Below are 16,547 nucleotides of genomic sequence, written 5' to 3' on the forward strand. Positions count from 1 at the left end.
TATTCATAGGTGTTCTATCTATCGTATCGTAATAATGTATGATTTGCAAAAAATGAAAACTGCTGCTTCTGTGTAGATGACAGAATCAAAGTGTATGTGCGTTGTGCACACGCTACATTGATTATGGCCAAGCATGCACCCTTAAAATAGCATATGAATAACATGCGCAACGCGCCACTGACTTTAAACAATTTTTTCCTGGTTAGTGGCGCAATTGTTTTCTAAACCTGCAAAATAGCATGAAGGAAAGTTTGCGCCGGAACACGCCTCCTTTTTTGCGCTGAGCCGCCCAGGGAGCGCAAGTTCATTCCCTAGTTTAGCGACGTGCTTCTGTGGAGGGAAAAGCGCGCTTTGCGCGGGTGCAAAATAGGAATGATACATGCGTCGGTGTACAAAGTCAATTGCGCTGGGTGTAAGATAGGGCCCAAGGAGAGCAATGCTCTCGTCAGGGACGTTGGGGATGGAGAAACCCACCCAAATTAACTTCGGTTAAAAAGGCGTATGATAATTTGGGTAAATGTGTAAGCTAGATGTATGCTTTTATAATAAATTGTCTATCTATCTATCTATCTATCTATCTATCTATCTATCTATCTATCTATCTATCTATCTATCTATCTATCTATCTATCTATCTATCTATCTATCTATCTATATATCTATCTATCTATCTATCTATCGTAATAATGTATGATTTGCAAAAAATGAAAACTGCTGTTTCTGTGTATATGAGAGAATCAAAGTGTATGCGCGTTGTGCACACGCTACATTGATTATGGCCAAGCATGCGCCCTTAAAATAGCATATGAATAACATGCGCAACGCGCCACTGACTTTAAACAATTTTTTCCTGGTTAGTGGCGCAATTGTTTTCTAAACCTGCAAAATAGCATGAAGGAACGTTTGCGCCGGAACACGCCTCCTTTTTTGCGCTGAACCGCCCCGGGAGCGCAAGTTCATTCCCTAGTTTAGCGACGTGCTTCTGTGGAGGGAAAAGCGAGCTTTGCGCGGGTGCAAAATAGGAATGAAACATGCGTCGGTGTACAAAGTCAATTGCGCTGGGTGCAAGATAGGGCCCACGATCTCTTCTGGAAGCTGGTTCCAGCTGCGGCTGGCATAATAGCTAAAAGCGGACTCGCCATGCTTAGAGTGAACCCTTGGTATTTCTAGCTGATATGATCCTAATGATCTGAGTGATCTGTTGGGTTTATATTCAGTGAGCATATCTGCAATGTATTGAGGTCCTAGGCCATTGAATGATTTATATACCAGTAATAATACTTTAAAATCAATCCTAAATCTAACTGGGAGCCAGTGTAAAGACCTGAGGACTGGTGTGATATGTTCATATTTTCTGGTTCTGCTCAGAATCCTGGCAGCAGCGTTCTGTATTAGCTGCAACTGTCTTAAGGTCTTTTTGGGAAGGCCAGTGAAGAGTCCATTACAATAATCCACCCTGCTGGTGATGAAAGCATGAACAAGTTTCTCTAAGTCTTGTCTGGAAACAAAGCATCTAATTCTTGCAATATTTTTCAGATGATAGAATGCTGATTTAGTTATTGCTTTGACATGACTACTGAAACTAAGGTCTGACTCTAGTGTCACACCAAGATACCTGACTTGATTTTTAGTTGTTTGACCCCTAGAGTGAAGATATGTGTTCACCTTGAGAACTTCATCTTTATTTCCAAACGCAATGACTTCAGTTTTGTCTTTGTTTAACTGAAGAAAGTTTTGGCACATCCAAATTTGGCACAACTGTTGACTTCATCAATGCACTGGCACAGGGAGTCAATGGGGCTGTAATCGTTAGGCGATAGGGCTAAGTAGATCTGTGTGTCGTCTGCATAGCTGTGGTAAGCAATTTGGTTCTTTCTCATTATTTGGCTCATTGGGAGCATATACAGGTTGAACAGGAGTGGCGCAAGAATTGAGCCTTGAGGAACTCCGCATGTCATGGATGTCCACTCAGACTTATGGGGCCCTATCTTGCACCCAGCGCAATTGACTTTGTACACCGACGCATGTATCATTCCTATTTTGCACCCGCGCAAAGCGTGCTTTTCCCTCCACAGAAGCACGTCGCTAAACTAGGGAATGAACTTGTGCTCCCGGGACGGTTCAGCGCAAAAAAGGAGGCGTGTTCCGGCGCATACGTTCCTTCATGCTATTTTGCAGGGTTAGAAAACAATTGCGCCACTAACCAGGAAAAAAATGTTTAAAGTCAGTGGCGCGTTGCGCATGTTATTCATATGCTATTTTAAGGGCGCATGCTTGGCCATAATCAATGTAGCGTGTGCACAACGCGCATACACTTTGATTCTCTCATCTACACAGAAGCAACAGTTTTCATTTTTGCAAAACATACATTATTACGATAGATAGATAGATAGATAGATAGATAGATAGATAGATAGATAGATAGATAGATAGATAGATAGATAGATAGATAGATAGATAGATAGACAATTTATTATAAAATCATACATCTAGCTTACAAATTTACCCAAATTATCATACGCCTTTTTAACCGAAGTTAATTTGGGTGGGTTTCTCCATCCCCAACGTCCCTGACGAGAGCGTTGCTCTCCTTGGCTGTGAACCGCTCCTGGCGTGCGCCTGGCAAATCCGCCGTTACAATAGGAATCCGCTTTAGAAAAAGCGCGTCTGCTCTTAAAGGAGAACTCCGGTCAATTTTAACATTGAGCTCATTTTTTTGTACATTCGGAGTGCTGTCAATACAGAGAACAACGACAAAAATTATGTTATTTCAGCCAGCGCAAATACCTGTTTACATCCTGTTTTTCGGTTGAAGTCCAAAGTAGTCGATTGCCGAGTTCACGTGCATAGGTTTAGTTACCTATGATCACGCGCGTGAACTCGGCAATCGATTACTTTGGACTTCAACCGAAAAACAGGATGTAAACAGGTATTTGCGCTGGCTGAAATAACATAATTTTTATACATACTGTATCTTTCACATCTACTGCAGTCAGATTCACTCGTGTTCACTCAGAAGGAATCACTCACATTTTCTGTGCACTTGTAATGACACATCAAGGATGTTAAGAGGCTAAAAGCAGGTTTAGTACTTGCCCTATTGAAGTCAACAGGGTGCAAATTTTAAAAATAGAAAAACTCGGTGTAGGCAACACCGATTTTTGTCGTTGTTCTCTGTACTGACAGCACTCCAAATGTACAAAAAAATGAGCTCAATGTTAAAATTGACCGGAGTTCTCCTTTAAAGGGAATGTGAGATGACGCTCTGATTGGTTTATTTCACGTTACGCCCAAACCACACCTATGAATAATGAAGCTACTTCAGAGCAACCCATTTTAGATTTGCGCCTGGCGCAAGAGTCATTTATCCCGCTGGGAAAATAGCAACAGCGCCAAGACCCGCCCACAAAGTTACTTGCGCTTTGCGCTTTGACACTTGCGTTTCAGATCGTTAAAATAGGGCCCATGGTCTCTTATACTCACATAATAACCTCTCCCATTTAAGTATGACCTGAACCATTTTAGGACTATCCCAGAAAGCCCCACCCAGTTCCCTTTCAAGGGAACTCGCGTTGCGTCGAGATTGACGCTATGGGAACGCATTGCGTGATTGCATCATGAAGCACTTGTAAAATCAGTCCAATGGCGTATAGGCGGGTGACGTCATGGCAGGAAGCTATAAAGCGCACCCAGACCAAACATTGTCAGCTTCTGTGTCTTCAGCGAGCGCTCTCTGTGAAATCTGTCTCTGTCTATTTATTGTTGTTTGTCCTCAAGCATATTATATATCTAGACAGGAATATAATGGCGAGCAAACAGCATTTTGGATCGCGTGTTCCTCCCCGCTCTCGCTTCATTACGAGTGGGGATACATGCGATTTATGTGTTGTTTGTTTGGGAGTAGAGCATGCACGGTCAGCTCTAGTAAAATGGGGCTGACAGTGTCCATTCATAATTCCTGACGTGTAACATATGCACTTCGAGAGTTTTGGCTCTGCTCCTGTTGGCTTTCTTCTCGAGGGAAGAAAGTCGAGAAAGATTCTTTGGCTTGGATCTCGCGTTCGCCGAGGCAGCGCGTAGATAGGCTACGGGTCTGCAATAAAGATTCTGTGACTCGATCTCGGATCTCGCGTGTGCTGAGGCAGCGCGTAGATTACGGGGCTGCAATAAGAATCTAATGGCTCAGATCGCGCGTTTGCCGAGGCAGCGCGTAGATTATGAGTCTGCATCTCTGCATTAAGAATCTAGTGGCTCAGATCGCGCGTTTGCCGAGGCAGCGCGTAGATTATATGTCTGCATCTCTGCAATAAGAATCTAGTGGCTCAGATCGCGCGTTTGCCGAGGCAACGTGTAGATAATAGGTCCGATATATTTATACACACAGGGAACTGAGCAGACGGGAATTTCCTTTTCTCTCTTTCTCTATTATGATTGTTTGCAAACTATTATGTGTTTGTGAACTATTATTGTGGTTATTTTTGTTTGAGAATATAATATGAATTTAATTCGGAGAAATTAAATATTTGTCTGGCTTTGAAAGATGATGTATGAAAATAATATATTCTATTTTTCATCCAGACCAAGGTCTATATTAATGTAGTATTCAGCCTTTCATCCAGACCGTGTTTACTTGTCTGGTTGATATTGGCTGCATTTAATTTTTGAGAGAATTAAATATGTCCTCATCTGATCTCTGAGGAGTTATTTCTATATTAATATAGTATTCAGCCTTTCATCCAGACCGTTTTTACTTGTCTGGTTGACATTTGGTTGCATTTAATTTTTGAGGAAATTAAATAGGCTATGTACTTATCTGATGTCTGAGGAGTTAGATTTCGGTATTAATATACTATTCAGCCTTTCATCCAGACCGTGTTGACTTGTCTGGTTGGTCTTTGGCTGCATTTAATTCTGAGGAAATAAATGGTGAAATTCCTGTGGGGAAATTAATTACAGTGAATTCTAGTCTCAGACGAGCCTTTATCTCACTGTCCGCCCGTAAACGTAGCGGCGCTGGGATGCTTGCCCCCTCCGAGGAGGGTCTCAGAGCAATCATTTTGGCTGTTCCCTGCCGGTGCGCCGCTTCAGGGCAGCGAATTGGTCGCTTGAGTAATACCAGAGACCAGTCTCGAGAGGCTGGTTCTCTTAATTTCCGGTGGGAAGTGGTTAACACCTCACTATACGGAGCCCATTTCCCTTCGATGTCTTTGGGGGGGCCGTTCTGCCAACCCCGCCACCTCGTGTGCCTCGGGGCGCAACGGTCTCTGACGAGCCCACATCTCCGTGTCTGCCCGGAAACGTAGCAGCACTGGGATGTTCGCCCCCTCTGATGAGGGTCTCAGAGCAGTCAGTTCGGTTGTTCCCTGCCGGTTCGCCGTACAGGGCACCGAATTGGTTGCTTGAGAAACACCTAGAACAGTCTGGAGAGCCTGGTTCTCTTAGTAGATTTTTTGGCAGCGTGGGAACTTCTGCCAAACATATCTCAACAGAAACAGTGTTTGCTCCTGATCCCCCGATAAAAGACTGGGGTTGGGTTGGAACTCTCAACTGCAGCCTTCAAGGGGTAAGGCAGATCTGAGGACCGTTATTATTTCCAAGAAGGCTGTGGAGAAAAGGTCCTGACGCCTGAGGGGTCAGGCCAATGAGGGCAATCTCCTCTGAAGGAAAGCGGTTAACACCTCATTATACGGTGCCCGCTGCCCTTCGGTGCCCTCAGGGGACAGTTATGCTAACCCCGCCACCTTGTGTGTTTCGGGGCGCAGCGGTCTCCGGCGAGCACATATCTCAGGGTCCACCCGGAAACGTAGTGGTCCTGGGATGCCCGCCCCCTCCAAGGAGGGTTCCAGAGCAGTCAGTTCGATCGCTCCCTGCCGGTTCGCCGTACAGGGCACCGAATTGGTCGCTCAAGTAACACCTACACCAGTCTTGAGAGACTGGTTCTCTTAGTAGATTTTTTGGCAGTGTGGAAACTTCTGCCAAACATATCTTAACAGTAGCAGTGGATCTGCTCCCGAGCCCCCACTAAAGGACTGGGGTTCGGGCTGGCACTCTTAACCACAGCCTTTAAGGAGTAAGATAGATCTGAGGACCATCATTATTTCCAAGAAGGCTGTGGGGAAAAGGTCCTGACGCCTGAGGGGTCAGGCCAACGAGGGCAGTCTCCCCCGAATTAAAGCGGTTAACACCTCATTATACGGTGCCCGCTGCCCTTCGGTGCCCTCAGGGGACAGTTATGCTAACCCCGCCACTTTGTGTGTTTCGGGGCGCAGCGGTCTCCGGCGAGCACATATCTCAGGGTCCACCCGGAAATGTAGTGGTCCTGGGATGCCCGCTCCCTCCAAGGAGGGTTCCAGAGCAGTCAGTTCGTTCGTTCCCTGCCGGTTCGCCGTACAGGGCACCGAATTGGTCGCTCAAGTAACACCTACACCAGTCTTGAGAGACTGGTTCTCTTAGTAGATTTTTTGGCAGCGTGGAAACTTCTGCCAAAAATATCTTAACAGTAGCAGAGGATCTGCTCCCGAGCCCCCACTAAAGGACTGGGGTTCGGGCTGGCACTCTTAACCACAGCCTTTAAGGAGTAAGATAGATCTGAGGACCATCATTATTTCCAAGAAGGCTGTGGGGAAAAGGTCCTGACGCCTGAGGGGTCAGGCCAACGAGGGCAGTCTCCCCCGAATTAAAGCGGTTAACACCTCATTATACGGTGCCCGCTGCCCTTCGGTGCCCTCAGGGGACCTTTATGCTAACCCCGCCACCTTGTGTGTTTCGGGGCACAGTGGTCTCCGGCGAGCACATATCTCAGGGTCCACCCGGAAACGTAGTGGTCCTGGGATGCTTGCCCCCTCCGAGGAGGGTCCCAGAGCAGTCAGTTCAGTCGTTCCCTGCCGGTTCGCGTTACAGGGCGTAGGACTGACTGTTCAACACCAACTAAATCCAGAAGCCAGTCTCGAGAGGCTGGTACCTCTGCTAGAATATTTTACAGCGTGGAAGATGCTGCCAAATATTTCTTGTTGGGTCCTGCAGACCATCGGGTCTCGCCCACCCAGGTTTATGTGGGTCCTATCCACCGTGGTGGGCCTCAAGCAGGTTCTGGTAATGGAACAAGAAGTGAAAACCCTGTTGGAGAAAGGGGCCATAGAATATGTACCTCCCTCCAGCAGGGACACCGGGTTTTACAGTCGGTATTTCATCGTTCCAAAGAAGGATGGGGGGTTGTGTCCCATTTTTGATCTGATTGTTCTGAACGAGTCAGTCATTCAGCTCAAGTTCAAAATGTTAACACTGAGACAAATCATGCCACAGATCAGATCCGAGGACTGGTTTGTCACGATAGATCTCAAGGACGCATACTTCCACATTTCCATCCTTCCATATCACAGGAAGTTCCTGAGGTTTGCTTTTGGGGGCAAAGCATACCAATATCGGTTGGCAGTTCGGCATCGAGATGTCGATCTCGCCCACAGGAAAGAGTTGCGGTTACAGCTAAACGCCAAAAATAGTGTGCTTTCTCCACTACAGAGGACCACTTTTTCTAGGCGTGGTTGGGACTTAATGTTGATGCAGGCATGCCTCTCACCTGCACGCATAGAGTACATCCTGTCAGCTGTGAAGAGAATAAAGCTAGGCCAGTCACTCACTGTGAAACAGTTTCAGAGACTGTGGGGTCTGATGGCAGCAGTGTCCAACGTGATACCTTTTGGCCTGTTGTACATGAGACCCCTGCAGTGGTGGCTCAGGACCAAAGAGTTTCCCCGAGGGGAAACCCCTTTCGCATGATCAGGGTCACGCGGCAATGCTTACGTGCCCTAGTTATGTGGAAAAAGCCTTGGTTCTTGTCCCCAGGATCCTGTGCTGGGAGCTCATTGTCGTCGCTTACGCTTACGACGGATGCTTCCCTCACGGGCTGGGGTGCGATCATGGATGGTCGCTCGGTGCCCGTGGACGGGTCACCATCTCACCTGGCACTTAATCACCTGGTGATGATGGCTCAGGCTCTACGTCCCTGGGCACTAGATTCAGGAAGCAGACATCCTGTCGAGGCAGGGGCTGAGGCCCAGGGGAGGGAGACTCCACCCCGAGGCGGTGGAGCTCATATGGTTCCCTGATTGTTCTACTTCCGGGAGTTCTGGAGAACAGAGTTATGGGAGTATGGGTTTGGCCCCTGAGGGGGGCCCAACTCATAGACTCGGGTCTCTCAACTGAGGTTGTTGAGGCCACAATCTCTCTAGAGCTCCCTGCACAGGAAACAAACCGGTTTCCTCCATGGTGCGTTGAAGCAGGAGCAGTATGGCGGCTTTGTAGCCTTGTATTAGGGGTATCCCTACAAGAGGTGCTAGATGCGGCGGGCGGTTCCTTTCCGCACACACTCATGGGGTTTAATACCTACTTTTGGGCTTCACTCCTGTGTCCCAGGTTATTCTGTCTTTGTTGTGCTCGCTTGATTTCACACAGGACAGGCACTGGTCACTATGGTGGCGTTGGTATAGACGTTCCCATAGCGTCAATCTCGACGCAACGCGAGTTCCCTTGAAAGGGAACGCCTCGGTTACGACTGTAACCTCGGTTCCCTGAAGAGGGAACGAGCGTTGCGTCACCTTGCCATACTTCCGGCGCGCCTGTGACCGACTTGCTTCGACCTATCAGAAGTTGACAATGTTTGGTCTGGGTGCGCTTTATAGCTTCCTGCCATGACGTCACCCGCCTATACGCCATTGGACTGATTTTACAAGTGCTTCATGATGCAATCACGCAATGCGTTCCCATAGCGTCAATCTCGACGCAACGCTCGTTCCCTCTTCAGGGAACCGAGGTTACAGTCGTAACCGAGGCGTTTTCCAGCCTGTCAAGAAGTATGTTATGATCAACAGTGTCAAATGCAGCACTGAGGTCAAGTAGTACCAGCACTGATAATTTGCCTGAATCAGTATTTAAGCGAATATCGTTTATTATCTTTATGAGCGCTGTCTCTGTGCTGTGCTGTGGTGCGGTCGGAAACCAGATTGAAAATTGTCAAAGTATCCATTCGAGCATAAGAGTTTGTTCAGCTGATCGAAGACAACTTTTTCAATGATCTTGCCTATGAAAGGAAGATTTGAGATCGGTCTATAGTTGCTTAATATGGTCTTATCCAGATTGCTCTTTTTCAGGAGGGGCTTGACAACTGCAGTTTTCAGGGAGTTTGGAAAACTCCCAGAGAGAAGTGAGGCATTTACCACTTCTAGAAGATCTGCTTCTAAACTGTTAAACACACTTTTGAAAAAAGATGTGGGAAGTGTGTCAAGAGCGCAGGTTGATGTTTTAAGGTGCTGTACAGTTTCTTCAAAAATTTTGCCATCAATTTCTTTGATATCAGACATAGTAACTACTTTCTCAGGTGGTCTGATCTGTCTGACCTCAGCGCATCTCAAGGATGTGCTGATCACCTTTCTGATATTATTGATTTTCTCAGAGAAGAAAGAAGCAAACTCACTGCACTTGCTGTCTGAGAGCAATTCACTGGGAATCTGGCTTGGGGGGTTTGTCAGTCTCTCTACAGTAGCAAAAAGAGTGTGTGTGTTGTTTAAATGGCTGTTAATAATATTTGAGAAGAAAGTCTGTCTAGCTTTGCCTAGTTCCATATTGAAAGCATGAAGGCTGTCTTTGTAGATGTTATAATGGACTACAAGTTTTGTCTTCCACCACATGCGCTCTGCTTTTCTGCATTGTCCTTTCATATTTTGCACTGCTTTTGAGTTTCTCCAAGGTGCTTTTTGTCTGCCACTCTTCTTCCTGACTTTCACAGGAGGAATATCATCAATTACACTTTTAACTTTTGAGTTAAAAGAATCAAGGTGAAAATCAACAGAGTCAGCAGATATGTTTGGTGTTAAGGATATAGCCTTCATAAGTAGTACACTAGTGTTCTCATTTAAGCATCTCTTCTTGACAGACACAGATCTAGCTTCAATGGCAGGAGAGATCAATATATCAAAGAAAATACAGAAATGATCAGAAAGTGCTACATCCTTAATAACAATCGATGAAATGTTTAGACCCTTACTGATAAGTAAATCTAGAGTGTGTCCACAATTGTGTGTGGGTCCATGTACATGCTGAGTCAAATCAAAAGTTTTTAAAACAGTTTTGATTTCTTTTGCCATATTGGTTTCTGCATTATCTATGTGAATGTTAAAATCTCCAGCAATGGCAAAACAGTCAAACTCTGAGGTAATTGTTGATAACAGTTCTATAAATTCCTCAGCAAAGGCTGGAGAGTATTTTGGAGGCCTGTAAATAATAAGTAAAATGTGTGGAGCACCTTTTAACACAATACCCAGATATTCGAAAGACGGGTAATTCCCAAATGATATTTGCTTACATTGATAGATATCTTTAAAAAGAGCAGCTAGACCCCCACCTCTCTTAACAGCTCTGCAGACACTCATACAAGTAAAGTTAGGAGGGGATGTTTCATTGAGGATTGTTGCACTGCAGCTGTCTTCTAGCCAGGTTTCATTTAGAAGCATAAAATCCAGGTTGTTTGTGGTTATTAAGTCATTGACTAGAAGTGATTTATTTTTTAATGAGCGGATGTTTAAAAGTGCTAACTTAACAGTCTTACTTTTTATCCCCACAGCAATCTTAGTTTGATGTGTAATAGGCACCAGATTAGTTGGGTTTGCTGTATGGCTATTAAAGGCCTTAGACTTTCTATCTTGTAATAGAACAGCAATAGAGAAAGATACAGGCACACTGGGTTCCCGCTTGTTCTGTAAACATTTGAGAGAGTTACTGTTATCATAGTGGGGACCCAACACATATCACTGAGAGCTGGTATCAGTTGTTTTTGGTTCACCTCGAGCTGATGGAGGAGGGTGTGGCCCTGGCGTTGTGGCAGAGGCCGAAGAGCTCTCACAGGAGGGGGAGGGCGAGCTGGGCCCGCAGGCTTTGGTGGTTGCGGTGCCTGCCGTTTTTTGGTTGATATCTGGGGCCTTGCAGCAAAAGAGTGGGATAGTTTGGTTCCAGCATACACCAGTTCTTCCATTTTCTGTGAGAAGCACAGAAGTGGAGATGCTTGAGAGAGGGATAAAGTGTCTGGTGAGAGGGGCTGTTGCTCTGGTGTTATCTGAGGCTGTAATATGCTGTCCTGGCTTCCCTGGCTGTTTTCCAGGAAGTTGTCCTTGGGTGCTGAATCTTGGAGCAGTTCCAATATGTTTGTCTCTGGTGAGCTCTGTGGGCAGGGCTCAGCTGAGATTGTGTCCGTGAGCAGAGGTTGTTGTGGCTGAGTGGTGTTATCATTGTCCTTGTGTGATATGTCAACCGCATATCCATTTTGCTGCTGAAGTGAAGTCCTGTGGTCATTCATACTGTGTCCAGGTGTGTGTGTGCCATTCAGATTGAGTGGACTGGCACACACTGCAGAAGGATGATTGAGGGAGAAGTAGATATTGTCCTTTAGCACTCTTGAACCAAGTTTGTTTGGGTGGTGGCCATCCTGATGAAACAGTTGTCTCTGACTCCAGAAAAGATTGAAGTTGTCAATGAAGTTCACTCCTTTTATATTGCAGGTTTTTTGCAGCCATGTATTAAGCCCAAGCAACCATGAAAACCTGTTTGTTCCTCTGGGAGTGGTCCACTGATGAATGTTTGAACTTTCAGTCTTTTAAGTGTTTCAAAAAGTTCATTGAAATCCTTCTTAAGGAGTCCTGACGTCTCTTTATGAAAATCATTCTTCAACACATGAATGATGAGTCGATTTGCAGTCTTATGTTTCATCAGAATGTTCTGAAGTTCCCTGTTTATATCAGAAGTTTGTGCTTGTGGAGGGCAGCACGTAGTTGTATCCCTGCTGCTAATGTTTCTGATTATGGAGTCCCCCACTATCAGAGTCCTGGGCTCGGCTGCGCTCTGAGCTGAGTGCCGCTGTCTGCTCGACCTTGAGCACCAGTTAGCATCAGTGTTAGCTACTGGCTGATTCAGTCTGTGTTCGTTCACATTCATTACGTTTGGGGATTCCTCATTTACATTCATTAGTACTTCAAATCTGTTCTCAAGAAAGCATTAGCGGTGGTAGGAAACCAGTGTTTCAATCCTTGTCAGAGCTGTATATGAGGTAAAGGATGCTACTGCTGCAATATGTGATGCTCGTGACAATCTGATGTCTCGAGTGCCTTTGTGTCTCGCTCCCTCTTTGTGAGTAGTGTAATACCATGTGTCACATTTGATTGATTTATGACCGGATTTATTGACAGGTAATCCATGTGTCAAGAAAACAGTGTCTCTGATTTACAGTGCCAAACTGACTGGTCATTTGTTGAATCCTGGGTATCTGGCTCCTTACAGTCTGTTGGGGGGTAAACTGTCGCTGATTGTATTTTTCTTTGATTGTTGGGGGTGAAATTCACCCAAGCAAGTATTATGCAATGTTGACACCCTGAGTGTCAAAATCTTTGCTGTTTGATCAATAGGGTAGCCTATATGTTAACTGAATCAAAATATTTGAGTCAAGACATTCAGGAATACCATTACACCTACACCACATTGGTTATATTTATTAAAATAATATGCCTGGTGATGTTTTAAGAACAACTGTGTGTGTGTGTGTGTGTGTGTGTGTGTGTGTGTGTGTGTGTGTGTGTGTGTGTGTGTGTGTGTGAGAGAGAGAGAGAGAGAGAGAGAGAGAGAGAGCACCTGAGTAGGATCAGTAGTACCTGAACTATGGGTTTATGTTAATGCCTAAGACAAAGAATCAGACACGTTCATCAAGCCAAAGAGTCCTAGTTACCCACACACCCCATACTATATTCTACTCAACAAGAAAAGGTGTTGTTGTTTTTTTTTTTCTCCAGAACATCTGTATCTGTTTCCTGACGCCAATAGGATCAGTGTTAAAAAGACAAAGAATCAAAACGTTTATCTAACTCACAGTGAAGGTGTTTACGAGTGGAACTGGCGGGGGAAGAGTGCATCCTAAATTGGTTTGTTAATGGTTTTACGACAGTTGCTTAGGCTAGATGTTTAAAGAATGACACTTCATCAAAAGCTTTCTGGTGATTCTCTGGGCTTGTTACTTTTGTTATTTTAGTATTTTTTTTACAGAAAATGTTTTAGTTTTTAACCCAACCCATAGTGTGTGTGTGTGTGTGTGTGTGTGTGTGTGTGTGTGTGTGTGTGTGTGTGTGTGTGTGTGTGTGTGTGTTGCAAAACAACAAATTACATATTTTTTACTTCAAAATTCTGAGTAAAATAAGACGCATAGGGGTTTTAAACATTCAAACATTTATACATTTGTTTGCCACAAAACAGACTGGTGACCAGCATCTTTTATTAGAACTGTAGCTGAACAGTTTCCTCACATGAGTAAAAAACAATTTTCACTTAGAAAACTTTTTAAACTGATGACTGAACCCTTTTTTTCTTTTGACAAACCTACATTTCAAATTATACCTTAGGTGTGTAACAACCACAAGGGATACATGTTGATTCCATGTTTCAATTGTAGCGTATGGACAGGACTCATGATTACTTGTCATTATAAATTTTAAGGAAGCTTTTAACCCCTAAACTCATAATTGTAAATTAGAGCATGGCGCCATGAGTCTGGACTGAATTGATCTCTTTTGACACTTATGGCATCTCAGAGATACTCCAGAAACCTGAAACCAACATTCTTCTTCCCTGTGGGGAGCTTCAAAAGGACCCACAGAGAGATAACAAAACTTTCTATGTGACATACACACACATACACACACACACACACACACACACACACACACACACACACACACACACACACACACACACACACACACACAAAACATCCTTTGGGTGCAACTTCACATAGAATATCCTTTAATACTCTAGTAAGACGATTCGTATAGTAATAATCATATCATTGCAATCTATTATCGAGATTCAACTCCATTAAGTCTCAAGATTTAAAATGATATAAAACATGTCATATGAAAGATTATAGGAATACACAAAGTTAGCCTACATAAGATATGCAGAATTACACACATTTAAAGTTCCCTCACACGACTATCAAGCCCTGATATCGGCTACTATGACATGGGAAGATCAAATCCATGTTTACACATTTCTTAAGTGGTTATACACATTGAAAATGTAGGATTTAAATAGGAGTAAAGATTAACACTTTAATTCTGCTCCACTCCTAAAATCTCCGTTGCTTGACATTCCATTAGGCAATAAAACAAAGTGTGTGTGTGTGTGGGGGGGATGTTTTAAAGTAACTAAAACACTATTGATTAAAGAATACATTTCAAAACCACACCTCTATTATAAAGCCAAACTAATCACACATGCATAATGTAATTGTACTTATATTAAGGGATGACATATACGAGAAAGTGTCCATTGTGTATGCTGACCGTACAGAGTTGGAGCAGGACGCCATCTGGCCATCAGGACGCCAACGCCCTGGCCGACCCTGAAGTGGTGCAAAAACTACTGGAGAAGCAGCCGCGCACCCTATCCAGAGCGTATGACATCGCACACAGCTACGAGACTACCAAGAGGGCCGCCAGAACGGTCACACAGTTCATGCAGCCTGGCCAACGTGGTCTCGTAAATCAGAGAGCCAGGGCCACCACAGTATATGAGAATAACAGCAGGCCAGCTTGCGTGGAGCCAGTGGGGGTAGCTGTTTGGTCCATCGACTCGCCAGAGAGGGCTCCAAGATTTAATCAGCAGTGGTGCCAGAAGAGAGACACAAATGTCAAAATGCCTATGGGGGATGTTCAATGCCACAACTACTCCAGTCTGGGGCAGATCCAGAGGAACTGCCCTTCCCCCCGTCGACCCAGACAGCAAGGCTGGACAGTCAATAAGAACACAGCATCCGACACAGGTAAATTGGTCACCTGTACTGCGAGTCAGGAAGATGACATGTGTGTTAAAATATTGATATATGAACCGGAAATGCATGCTCTGCTTTACTCTGGTGCTCGGAGGAATGTGTTGCCCATCCATGTCTTTAACTCCATTCCCACAGAGTCCAGAACCCCAATAGAGCCATCTGTCGCACAGGTCCTGCAGGGTATTGGCCCCAGTGGTTTGGCAGTGCTGGGGGAATTCAATCTACCAGTACAAGTTGGGAGCAGAGCTACCAATGTGAACTTTATTATTGCCGACACAACAGAGAACACAGAGGTTATTCTGGGGCACCCTTTCCTCCATCAGACAAGTGGTCGCCATGAGATAACCCTCTTTGGTGAAAAGGTACCTCGTCTTAACCCAAGCCATCAGTCCCGGGTGCACATTGTCAGAGTGACAACAGTGTTGGAGTCTGGGTGTGAATATGTAGTGCCTGGCACCGCCCACCTGCGCCATGCTACTGAGGGAGACCTGATGCTGAGCCCAACCAAGGGTTTCATAGAAAAGCACCTTTCTTGTGGCTCACATTGTCGTACAGGTGCAGCGGTCAACCAATGTGCCCATCAGAGTCTTTAACCCTGGTGCCTTACCTGTCACTTTGAAGAGAGGTGCTGTGGCGGGGATTCTACAGCCAGCCAAGGTGTTGGGGAAGGTGGAGCCCCAGCCACCCTTGGTCCCACCGGCCCTTGAACCTACTAACTCTGTCTGTGCTTCTTTACCAAGCCACCTGCAGGTCCTGTATAACGAGAGCTGTGGTAGTCTGTCCAAGGGCGACCAGGAGAGGTTGGCCCGCCTGCTACGGTCTTACAGTGACGTCTTTTCCTCGGGGCCCACTGACCTTGGCCGTACAGGACTCGTGCAGCATGATATCCTCACCACCCCGGGTCTGCCTGTGAAACAGAAACCACGCAGGATGGCTAGAGACAAACAAACTGCAGCAGACCAGCAGGTGCAGCAGGGCCTGGACACTGGTGTGGCCCAACCCAGCAACAGCAGCTGGGCTGCAACAATCATTATGGTCAGAAAGAAGGACGAGACCTTGCGGTTATGTGTCGACTACAGGCCCCTAAACGAGATAAAATCCAAAAAGGATGCTTATCCACTTCCCCGCATCCAGGACATCTTAGACACACTGTCCACTGCCAGGTACTTCAGCACGCTGGATTTAACATCACAGTACTGGCAGGTGGAGATGACGCTGAGAGCCCGAAAAGCCGCTGCTTTCTGCACCCGTAAGGGCCTGTTTGAATGGAACGTGATGCCTTTCAGACTGTGCAACGCGCCGGCCATGTTCCAGAGGCTCATGGATCGTGTCCTGGTGGGGCTGCAGTGGGAGACCTGTTTGGTCTACCTCGATGACATCATTGTCCTGGGGCGGGACGGAACTGAAATGTTGGAGCGGCTGAGTCAAGTGTTCGGCAGACTACGCGCAGCCAACCTGAAACTTAAACCGTCAAAGTGTGTCCTGTTCCGAGAGCAAGTGGCTTACTTGGGGCACATTGTCTCCGCCAAAGGTGTCGCCACCGACCCCCATCCAAAAAATGGCTGGGTGGCCCGCACCCCAAAACGTATCTGAAGTGCATCAGTTTATCGGCCTGGCATCATATTACCGATGCTTCATTAAAGATTTCGCCTCCGTTGCCAAGCCCCTCCATGAACTGACCAAAAAGT

Source organism: Scardinius erythrophthalmus, assembly GCF_964197995.2.
Source record: "Scardinius erythrophthalmus genome assembly, chromosome: 3".
Lineage (NCBI taxonomy): Eukaryota > Metazoa > Chordata > Actinopteri > Cypriniformes > Leuciscidae > Scardinius > Scardinius erythrophthalmus.